General features: G+C 32.8%; 1 pseudogene; it reads right to left on the minus strand.

The window, feature by feature from the left end:
- Positions 1 to 3,624: 3,624 nt before the first annotated feature.
- LOC127125930 (two-component response regulator 24-like) lies at positions 3,625 to 4,285 on the minus strand (annotated as a pseudogene).
- Positions 4,286 to 11,050: the final 6,765 nt, after the last annotated feature.

Below are 11,050 nucleotides of genomic sequence, written 5' to 3' on the forward strand. Positions count from 1 at the left end.
ATAGAGCTTCTCAAATGGATGACCTCTCCTTGATCATTTTACCAATGGGGAATGGATATCCTAGGCATGTTCCCCTTGGCAATAGGTCAATTGAAATTCCTGATAGTGGGAGTAAACTACTTCACCCAATGGATAAAGCTAGAGGCAGTGGCTAAGATCACGATAAAAAGAGTACGAAATTGTTATTGGAAAAGGATTATGTGTTGATACGACCTCCCCAACACCATTCTCTCGGATAATGGGACCCAGTTTTCCAGCATCGTGGTCACTGGCTTATGTAAGAAATTGAGCTTGCAGACAAAATTTGTGTTCGTAATACACCCCAAAGACAACAGTCAGGATGAATCAGCGAATAAAGTAATCTTCAAAGGACTCAAGGAGAAACTAGAAGATGCCAAAGGTCTATGGGTGGAACTACTCCTTGAGATATTATGGTCGTACCATACCACGCCACAATCCACAACAAGGGAAAACCCCATTTCCATGGTTTATGGGGTGGACATAATGCTGCTCATCGAGATCGATACACCATCATGGCGGCGAACCCATTTCAATGAAGAAGCAAACGAGATAGGTCTAAAATATGTTCCGTACCTGATCGAAGAGCTAAGATAAGTCACCCATATCTGAGAGTTCACTGCCAAGCACGGGGCCACAAGAAGGTACAACTTCAAGGTAAAATCAAGGGAGATGCAGGAGGGAGACCTAGTTCTAAAGAAAGTGGTCATACCCGCACAACAGAGGAAGCTACAACGTAATTGGGAAGCACTGTATCACATATACCAGAAACTCCTTCGCGGAGCGTAAAAGTTATAGGAGCTTGAAGGGCCACTTCTACCCAGAACTTGGAACGCCCTTCATCTCCGGTATTATTATAGTTAGAATTATTTGTAACTCTCCAATAAACATTTTGCTTATGTAGTTTTGAACAACCATTCAAGTGTTTTATTTTCACCAGGGATACCCCCTCTTTAAAATTTCTTTTCTGTTAGACTTCATAGCAAAAATCCTTTCCGCCCCTCGAGGCAATATATATAGTTGGACTTCATAACAAAGATTTTTGTTGCTCCTCTAGGAAATACACATAGTTGAACTTCATAGCGAAGATCCTTGTTTCCCCTTGAGGTAATACACATAGTTGGACTTCATAGTGAAGATCATTGTCTCCCCTCGAGGAAATACGCATAGTTGGACCTTCGTCGAAGGATTCTCACCGCCATTCAGGGCAATGTTAACTTGAATATAATCTTCTGAGGGACTTAGTGTTCCCTCAGCTTAAATAGCTTTAAATGAAACACGCCTAAGAGGCGCGACCTATGTTAAGTCTCAAATACTTGATTTCCAGTCTTACTAGAGGGGTCAATGGAAATCCCACCTGAAAGGTTAAACGCCTCGTTTGAGGGACTCAATGTGTCATCAGTCGGGCTATACATTACCGCGTATGAGGAACTTAGATTCCTTAAACTAATTAGACTCTCGCCTGAGGGACTTAGTGTCCCCTCGGGCGGAATCATATCCAACGAAACACGCCTAAATGGCGCGACCTATGCCAAGCCTCAGACACTGGATTTTCAGTCTTGCTAGTGGGCTCGAAGGAGACCCTACTTGAAAGGTCAAGACGCCTCGACTGAGAGACTTAACGTCCCTCTAGCCGAATTGCGCGTCATTACCTAAGGAATCCTTCTTAAGGGATGTACCATTTCATGGGATACTCCCATTAATCGCATGTGAAAAAACACCTCGCCTTCTGTCGAAGGTCTCGTGTTTGAGGGACTATGTAGTATTATATTTGCAAAAAGTTTTGCCTAGAGCGATGCCCTAGGACCGTCCTAGAAGAAGGCAGTGACATAAAGTCGCATGAAAGTATTGCCCCGCCCTTAAGTATTTCTCACCCATAGAGGGAAATAAACGTGGGATAAGACATGTCTTGGATAAAGACAAAGTCAGAGTCGTTGTTGACCCCATTAGATGTTGAAATAGAGATTCAACTGTCCATCATTGACCGAGTGGACAATGATCTTTTTTGAGGTAAACATAGATCCTAGAGGTCTCTATAAATACGTTACCCCTAAGGGGATGAACCTACTCTCAAGTCAGATACATTCTCTATTAAGTCCCCACTAAGTTCACTAAATCCTCATTACCCAAATTATAATACACATACTAAGGCCTCTAAATCCACGTACTCTTGCAAAGAAAACACATATATTTTCTTACTAATAAAATTCAATTTGAAAAAAAAGATGAACAGAAGAAAAAGGCTTCGATAAAGTTTAAACTTGCATAAACAATCAGAGAAAGATAAATATGAATTAGAAGTAAAAAAGTTCCCTTGTTAGACTTATAATACCATACCGAATAAACCACGATACCTAAAGAGTGACATATCACAAGATTTTCTGGTGTTCATTAGATTTAATTCATTACCTTATATATGAATAAAAATAAACTATATATATACTAGCCTACACGTTAGTTACATGACCCAGAGTTAGTTATTCTAACTAGTTTCCTAACCTCTTTCACAACAATCTAAACTAACTATCTAAAAGTAAATCATTCTACTTTTAGTTTACTCCAATTCTATCTTTTTATTTTATACTAAACTTTATTTAATAATGTTTTCCTTAATAGATTGATGCATCAATATATATATATATATATATATATATATATATATATATATATATATATATATATATATATATATATATATATATATATATATATATATATATATATATATATTATCTTCTAATGAAATTATTTTCAAAGGAATTGGTTTATATAATTATTTTTGTTTAGGCAATTTCATAATCTTCTAAATCTACCTGTAGAGAAAAAGATTAATTAAGCCATTGTTTAATCACGATTCCTCTAATACTTAAGCAATGATAAATTGAATAAGAGGTCTTCTTAAAGTTTTTCCTTATTATGTGTAACATGTAGGGCCCGCCCAATTTATAGGCCATTGAAGCCCCTTGCTTTAGGTTTCTTAAAATTATATATAAAAAAAGCAAAACATATATCGTCAGCAAAAGATCTAACTTAAAGCTTTTATAGTAAAGTTAAAAGTCTCTATCGAACTTTACTGTATCCTTGCCCTACAAATTTTTTGTGTTAAAGATCTTGCTCACAGTATTGTGCACTAGTTTAGGTAAGTGTTTGAAAAGATATGAGATCTGGTAGACCTATGCTAGAACTATAGATTTAAGATTTGATCAAAATCAGATACGAATACCAGACACGACACAAAGATATATACATTAATACTGTTAATATAAAAGATATAAGACATTGAAATCCACTTTTACATACATATATAATAGTATTTTATTTATCTATTTATTGTTAAAAAAAGTTTAAAATATATATTTAACAATTAATTGAACAACATTGATTCTACTGATATATTTATCTATCTTTAACTTTTCTAGATGTGTTTTTAGATTTGTCTAGAGAAATATAAAATTTGTGTTGAAACAAATAAGAAAAAAATGGAACATTTGTTAATTTGTTAATATGTATATTGTATTGGTGTTAGAGACTCAACATTTCAACATGTATCTTACAAGTATTACGTATTGAAAGTTTTTTCTACTCAATAGGATTTGGCCATAAGAATTAACTCAAAAAAGGTAGAATTATTATTATTTTTTAACATAGAGCTACAAAAGGATCCAAAGGATGAAAAAAAGTACATGGAAATTGGAAAGAAATACAAAGACTACATATTGTTCAATAACTTGCATCCATCACATAGTTGTATTGGATCTTCACTTGGATATGAGATTGTGTTTGATCTTGTCAAGAATAGAACTAAGTTTCACTTTGTTCAAAGGCTTCTCTTGATACTCGTCTAGTCCAGCTTCCATAAACTTGACTATTTCCTCTTCCATGGAATGTGATGACACTCCAACGATAGTGCTACGAATTCCCATCGCACGAAGTTCCTTCGTTGCCTCAACGCCATTCATGATAGGCATATCTTTATCCATGAGAATAAGGTCAAATTTTTGTCCATAGCTATGAATTTCCAATGCTTCTTTCCCATTTTTCGTTCACTCCTAAACTATTCAACATCTTTTGATGAATTTTTCGAATGATTTCAGTGTCATCTACAACCAGTGCTGTTAACTTGGATGCAAAGTTTTCATGTGATGCCATTTGATTTTTCTTTTAGATATTGCAACTTTTCACGTCTACACAAAAAAAAAATATTTCCTCTTAATACATCAAAATATACCATATATATGTAGATTTCAAGATAATGTATAGCATTAGCACTAACCTGGATATATAGTAAACTCTTTCTCTAGAATTTGTTGAGATTAATGATGAGTATAAGAATTGAAGAAGGAACATGAAGATATATATAGAGTCAAGAGAAATTATTATTTATTTTCATTTCACATAATTCAAAAGAAAATGAAGTGTTCAATTGGATGTACGTACGCATCAACTTGAGTTTGGATTCTGTTAAAAATCACAAAATCTAAGGGAGAGTGATAGTTTTCCAAAAATGAGAGGTGATTCCTATCTTGAATAAATTTTGTAGGGCATCTTTTTTCTATTTTGCGTTAGACAAGAAGACAGTAATATTTTCGTGTATATTTTTTTGTGGTACTTTTTTGCTACTTGCCTTTCATTTTCATTGGCACGAGGAAATGAGTGAACCAAATTAAACTTGTGACTTTGTTTCTTCTTCGTTATAGCCATCGAGTGTATACTTTACAATGCAAAAGAGTTAGAAGGAAAAAGGAAAAAAATGATTACAATGCAAGGAAAAGAATAAAATGGAAGTAACTGATAAGTGTACATGTCCACGTATAAAACTTTATTTACTAGCTGGAGAAGCATAATAGCTTAAGTGGTGTCTACAACACCTTTCAGAATCATAGAATGCTACTAGCTAGTTAATCCTACTTCTATATAGCATTAGATTCTTTTATATATATATATATATATATATATATATATATATATATATATATATATATATATATATATATATATATATATATATATATATATATATATATATATATATATATATATATATATATATATCAAGGCCAACCCAACATAAGCCAAATATCAAAACAATACTTTTTTTTTTCGTTCCTCATAATTAAAATATTTTATTTTTGAGAAGTGTTTTAAGATATTTTTGGGATCGGTTGTGAAATCAATATTAAAATCGTAATTAGATATTTATTTGTTGACTTCAGTAATAGAACACTAACTTATTTTTCAATAACGAATTATGTAGTAAATTCTCGTATTATTTTGGTTAAACTAAACTTTTTTATTTATTATTTATTTTAAATATTTTTTGTTTATTAAAAAAAGTATAATTAATTAATTAAATTTTACAAAATTAAAATTTAAAATTATTTGATAATAAAATTGTATATGTTAAAATAATGAATTGAATATAACTTTAATTTATATAAAATATTCATGTTTTATTTTTTAGTGTAACGGAAGAGTTAAAATAATAATATATTTAACTTTAAAATTAAATAATAATAATAATGTAAGGTGGGATTTAATAAAAAAATCATTCTTTTTTAGTTGTTAGTAAAAAAACCAAATATCCAAAAAGAAGAAATTAGTTCTAATAGAAAAAAGAAAACAAGAAAATAATAACCTTTATGACTTCACAAGAAATCGAGCATATGACTTGGTATTATTTTCATTCTCTCACCAACTAAATTAAGGTTACAATTGAAAGTTAGTAGTATTATATTTGTTTAATGCTAAAGTTGATGTTTTTCGAATTAAGGTTACAATTGAAAGTTAGTAGTATTATATTTGTTTAATGCTAAAGTTGTTTAATGCTAAAGTTGATGGTTTTGGAGGCCTAAAATTTCATTAAAAAAGAAAAATTCTCCTAGCCCGTCTTAACCTTGGACCGACTTTTATATATATATATATATATATATATATATATATATATATATATATATATATATATATATATATATATATATATATATATATAATAAAAATGAATTTCTAATAAAAAATATAATTTATAAACGAAGATTAATATAAATTTATTCACAGGTGAAAGTTACTAAATTGAGATTATAAATTACTAATGAAAGAAGTTTTAGACAAAAGAATTTTTTTACATAAATTAGCCTTACAATGATTACATCTAAAAATGTATAATAAAAAGTATTGAACCAATAATTTTATCATCATATTTAAAAATCAATCTTCTACCATTTAATTAATAACAAATTTATGATTAATTTTCGTTTTATAATTTATTTAATAGATTATTAAATATATATTTTATTTAAAAAAATAAAATGAGACCCCGTAATTTAGTGGTCTTGAATTAAGAACCGTTTTACCCTTGCTCAGGACCGATCCTATACTATACATGCAAATTATTAAAGGCTAAATTCATATATATATATATATATATATATATATATATATATATATATATATATATATATATATATATATATATATATTGTTTTAATTTGAGTTAAATTATTATTATATACAAAAGTTAAATATTATTTTATGATTAATATGTGTCTAACTAAAATCTTATGAGTTTTCCCGACTAAATTGACATTTTTATATAAAATCTTTAAAAATTTAAAACCACATTTATTTTATAAAAAAAATGTATTAATTGAACCTATTTAACAAAAAATATTGTATAAATTGAGTATAATTAGTACTCAAACCCATTACAGATCAACTATCACTTTGGAGACAACCTAAAGGGTTAAAACACCAAGCTGAATAACTAAACTCAATTTTAAATCTTGCTACCAACTATGGTCATGCTACTAGTTTAATATTTTTTAAAAATAATTCACCCAACCTTGAATAGTACCTCATTTCTCCAAAGTCACACACATCAACACACCATCAACTTTTTTATCAACACACCATTAACTTTTTTAATGCGGACTTTGATAAATAAGAATAAGTTTAATTTCATTTAAATAATTAAATTTGAAAATATCTTAGGATATATAGTGCAAAAATTATGAGTTTGAAGTATGTTGACATTTAAAGTCGAAAGTAAATTTTTTGAAAATAAACTCCAGAAAAGCAATAAATGACTTGAAAGTAAATACATTAATTCATAAAACGGAACATGTATACATACATTCTCAGAACATTATGTTCTCACTAACACTTGGACAATTTGAGTTTTTAGAATTTGTATACAATTGCGGACCTCTAAACCTATAAGTGAACATTATTTATACTAGTCCTTACATAATCTTCTGTAACGGTCGATACAACAAATCATGTCACGTCTTCGATTTCATACAATCTCCGCTTTCGACAAGCTTCCATGTGTGCTTGAATAAATGTCTGATCTTATCCATTTGCCTCATTTGGTCGTGTGAAGTAACATCATGTGTAAAAACTTAGAATTTCACTAAGAAAAAAACTAATAAATTTCCGGTCTCTAAATGCTTGGAAAATAGACAAAGGTTAGCAACATCATTTGACGAAAATCAGTTTGTAGGAAAACACATGCCTGATCTCATGGTCGGATGACCATTTCGACCTAAGAAGAATTCAAATCATTAAAGTCTCCAAAAATTCCAAATTCTTAAAATTAAGGTTGGTGTTGAAAATGCGAGGTAACAAATTGCCCCACAAAATGCCATGTTTAAACTTTTCTTTTAATCAAAAGGAGAAAAGTGGAATTTTTGACACTATTCAAACCTTTCCGCTGACATCAGTGTCATCATTACAACTTTAATGCAAATTGTCATTTTCAATAGATTTCTTCAAAGTTTCATCATTACTCCTATTTTCTAGGAGATCGTGGGTTTGCACGATTGAATAACTCCCATCAACTCTTCCATTTCTTGAGAATGAAACGTCTCAGCTTAACACGCATTTTCCATGTGTCTCACATTTGTAGAGAAACCACTTCTATAAATACCCATTTCGTACTCCTTTTCAATCTTCTTCACTCCCACTTTACATTCACAATGTTTTACGCAGCAAAACCCTTCTCTCTCGCACTAAGCTTTTCAAAACTCAAACATGGAAGCTTCCACTTCAACTATCAAAATGGAAAATGGTAAAAATCCTTTGGCATTCATGATTCCGGCATCAAAAGATGACAAGGGAAGAAATTTTGTACCTGAACCACCATTGGCCAAAGAGAAAATCATCATCTAGGCTAAGCATGTACTCATTCCTTTCTCCCTCTATGATAAATTCTTGGCATTCTTAGGTCTGTTTCCAATGGCTAAGTCGCACCCTAGGAAGGTGAGAAACTTTTCGCCTGCTATCTTGTCGTTATGCCTTCTGCATTCTAAGAATGCTCCCTCGACCTAACCTTCATCAAAACATCTATGTGTGTTTTTCGATCAATGCCTCCATCTCAAAATAAGGAGTATATAGCCTAGCTCGACAAGATCCAAAACAGTAGGAAAAAATAATGGTAAGACCTAGGTATCTTTGATGTAATCCAATTATCTAGAACTGGCCTTAGGTATATGCCATGTTGCTTACGTCGATCTTCTTTTGGGAAGGTTTGACCAACACATTTCAATTTCCATGTGGAATTCTTACCCCAACATTGTTCGACGTAGAAGCTATCACGAGACTTCGACCTATAGGTGAAACATTCACCTCTATCATGGAAACTGTAAATGAGTCTGTCTTCGAACGTCTCAACTTTAAAAACTACATCATCGACCATCATAAGAAAAAAACTAAAGAGGTCTCCGACCAAGAACATATAGCTTTTCTGACTCTTTGGCTTTTTTAATTTTTATTTTGTTCCTGTTATTTACAAATAGCCAAAAAATATGTCCCATTAGCAATCCAACTCCATGAAGGTCGAAAGATCTCTCTTGGAAAGTTACTCTTAGGCACTTTATATCAATCGATAGGTATCGCTTCCTATAAACTGAAACACCTCCCTGAAACCAACAAAAAATACCTTCTTCTGGCCCCTTGTAAATTCTACAACTTTGGTTGAATGCCAAATTTGAACCAAAGGTACAGATGACCATGTCAAAAGCTTTGATGGAAGAGAATGATTATAGAAGCATTGAAGGCACTAGACTTGCCCTAACTACCCCATATGATACTCGTTCAGAAATAACCTTCATGAAGTATATTAACACGTTACTCGAATCAAAAACCTTCGTTTCTACCATGGCCTTCTTTGTGGATACTTGCGCTGGCCCAACCTAGTTTCGAAACAGGTTTCCCGGCGTGACTCCCTCTGCTGCTGCAATGTCGAATTCTGTTTGGGCAAAATTTCTAACTCCTACACTCCTTTTCACACATATCGAGACATGGACTGCTGGCTTTGGATTCATCGGCTACCAACTCAATCTAGTGGAGAGGCAATTTGGCTTCAACCAAATGCTACAAAAGTCTCTTTATACCTGGGAGAACGACATATGCTAGTTGGAAAGGAAGTTTTCTACTCAGGAATATAGAGATTGCATGGCATTCATTCTTCAACAAGCTCTTGAAATGCACACCTTCCAATTCCAACCGTACTTCTACTCCATAATGGAGTTTGATAGTTGGTGGTCGAACCATTTTCAAAGTAGCTTCTCATAAGAAAACTTTCGAAAGAGACATCGACCGCCTTCTCCAAGTTGTAAGAAAATTCTGAGAGGAAAGCAGGTATGTATCAATCAATTATTATTTTCATACTTGTCACTTCTTTATCCCTTCGACTTCATATATATTTTCATTACAGGTGAAAAGGAAACAAAAGACAAGATAAATATCAAAGGCTCATCCAATGCACCTGAGGTCAAAAAAGAAGAAGAATCCAAAAGAAAAAGGTAAGTGTTTCCTCCATCTCTTGAGTAGGCTAATTTTGAGATGATTTTTGATAGGACATCTTCGCTTCAGAGTAGAAAACGAGATTCATGTCTCCTTCAACCACTAAACCTAAGAAAAATAAGAAATCCACAAAGACTGCACCGACATAGGTACACATATGATTTCCTTCTTATGGTTTCAATGATTTGGTAGAAATTAACCTACCAACTTTTCAGGTTGCATTGGAACCAGTGAGAACTTGGCTGAGGACGAAAGTTCAGAAAATAGCGAGAATACTCAAATATTTTCAAAACCAAAACCCAAGCTTTCTCCCTAACCAAGAAGAAATAATACAAAAGGAGCAATTTCAAAAACAAATCCTTTTAAAGAGATAACAACCTCGACTACTGGTCCTTCTGATTAAGAAAACAAAGATTTGAATGAAGATCGACCAATCGAAGGGGCTAGGTTGGCTTTGACAACATGCCAACAGACTCCTAACAAACATCTCTTCATGAACTACCTTAATATGTTCATCGAAGTAAATAAGTTTGCTCATGGCATGGCTCCATTCGCTGATCGAACCTTCGGCCCAAAGTGGTTTAAATATCCTTTTCCGGGTGGCTCTACATAGGCCACAACACGGTCAAACGCAATATGGAGAGCCTTTTTGACTCCTACATTGCTATCTTACATAATTGAAACAGGGTCAAATGGGTACGGTTTCATGAGCTATCAACCCAATTTGGTAGCTCGCCAATTTGGTTTAAGTCAAATGGTTTTGAAGCCTTTGGTATCACATGTGACCGATATTGTGTGGTCTGGTTGATCGTAAAATGTTGATAACCACAAAGCTTGCCTTCGTTTCTGCAAATCTACTCAATGTTATGAACTTCTGGTGTTCAAATTTCAACAATCCTTTTTTTACAACAATTGATTTTGATGAATGGTGGGCCACCTACCAGAGTCATTCCTTTCCTAGTGACCAATTCCTTCAAAATATGGTTGACGCTCTATCCACCACCGTCGGTGACATACTGCCTCCGCCACCGCCTGTTAATGCTCCCGACCATATGATCCAAACTGACCATGTCGACGAAGCCCCCAAAAAGATATATGTTACTAATTTCATTTCCTCTTTTCTTGTGGATGTAAAAACTGAAAGTTTCTATTATTAGGGTCGAAAGAGTTTCGTTCCCTCATCTGAGCCAACTCTAGCCAAGCCTTCTAAGAAACAACGGGCGCCCTCGAC

Source organism: Lathyrus oleraceus, chromosome 3, assembly GCF_024323335.1.
Source record: "Lathyrus oleraceus cultivar Zhongwan6 chromosome 3, CAAS_Psat_ZW6_1.0, whole genome shotgun sequence".
NCBI lineage: Eukaryota > Viridiplantae > Streptophyta > Magnoliopsida > Fabales > Fabaceae > Lathyrus > Lathyrus oleraceus.